This window comes from Grammomys surdaster, unplaced genomic scaffold, assembly GCF_004785775.1.
Source record: "Grammomys surdaster isolate TR1022 unplaced genomic scaffold, NIH_TR_1.0 182, whole genome shotgun sequence".
NCBI classification, from domain to species: domain Eukaryota; kingdom Metazoa; phylum Chordata; class Mammalia; order Rodentia; family Muridae; genus Grammomys; species Grammomys surdaster.
In genome coordinates this window covers 967,831-969,379 of record NW_021604627.1, presented here as the reverse complement: position 1 = coordinate 969,379, position 1,549 = coordinate 967,831, and the positions used below count along the sequence as shown (strand labels likewise).

General features: G+C 48.7%; 1 pseudogene; it reads left to right on the top strand.

The window, feature by feature from the left end:
• The first annotated feature begins 324 nt into the window (after window positions 1-324).
• Window positions 325-876, top strand: LOC114621537 (annotated as a pseudogene).
• Window positions 877-1,549: the final 673 nt, after the last annotated feature.

The following is a 1,549-nucleotide window of genomic DNA, read 5'->3' as shown; positions in this document are numbered from 1 at the left end:
TGAATGCTATACTTTAAACTATTGATGAACCCTTGAGAAAGTCACTGAATTCCTCTGAACCTCAGACATTAAGTTAGAGTCTTCTTAGACTTAGGTATATGTTAAAAACTACTGGGCTCAGACCAGCGCCTCGGAGGTCCAGTGGATCTATGTCTTACTCCAACAGTGTTTGGACCCGGGAACTTCCACTTTATTAGCTTCCAGCTGCCTTACAAGTCTCTCCAGTCACCGCCTCCCCTACATCTCCTCACGCCTTTGGCTCCTAGGACCAGCCAGCGCCGTCTTTGTCTTCATTAGAGGTTAGCCTCATACTCTGGATCAGCCATGACCTCTCAGATTCGTCAGAATTATTCCACCGAAGTGGAAGCTGCTGTGAACCACCTGGTCAACTTGCACCTTCGGGCCTCCAACACCTACCTCTCTCTGGGCTTCTTTTTTGACCGGGATGATGTGGCTTCGGAGAATGTAGCCCAATTCTTCCGCGAATTGGCAAAGGAGAAGCACGAGGGTGCCGAGCATCTCCTCCAGTTGCAGAACTATCGCGGGGGCCGTGCCGTCTTTCAGGACGTGAAGAAGCCGTCTCAAGATGAATGGGGTAAAATCCACGAGGCCATGGAAGCTGCTTTGGGCCTGGAGAAGAGCCTGAACCAGGCTCTCTTGCATCTGCATGACCTGGGTTTTTCTCGTACAGACCCTCATCTCTGTGACTTCTTGAAAAGCCACTTCCTGGACAAGGAAGTGAAGCTCATCAAGAAGATGGGCAACCACCTGACCAACCTCCGTAGGCTGACAGGGCCACAGTCAGCGCAGACCGGAGGGCTCCAGGCATCCCTGGGAGAGTATCTCTTTGAGCACCTCACTCTCAAGCACAACTAGGAGGCCTCTGTGCCTTCAAGGGGCTCCCTGCTCTGCTTTGCTCCAGCCCACCTTAGAGTAGCCACCTGAATGAACACCTCAAGCCGCTAGGCAATTTTGTAACCACCCGGGAGCCTCTCCCAAGTCTTGGCCAAGTGAAAATAAAGCTTTGTGAAACAGAAAAAAAATACCAGACTCAAGAGTTCATCTTTCTGAATCTTCACCAATAAAGCTCTTGACAAGACACTAGGCAGTCCTCCCGTCTTCTCTATCTAACTTAACCCCATCAGAGACATTTTGTGCAGGTTATGTGTGTATCTAAGTATCTCCATAAAGCCTTAGCAGCTTTGGCTGCATTTAATATAACGAACTTTCCACATCTTAGCAATATCCACTGTCTAGCCTCATGGAATGTTCAGAATGCCGTGGGAATTTAGCAACCTGTAGCATTTATCAACCTAATTTGTCTTTGAGAAGAGGCATTTACAAACACTCGCAGGCCTGATAACACTGTTCGCAGACTGCTCAGGGAAACAGGGCCATACATTTTGGTCAGCTTATAACTGTGTTTGGGCACACTGTTGACACTGTTGACACAGTGACCCTACTAATTGTCTCTCTAGAAACAGCTGGCCTTGACCCCTGGCATGCAGTGGATAACCTGATGTTTAGACATGTGTGACTAGGCACTGTT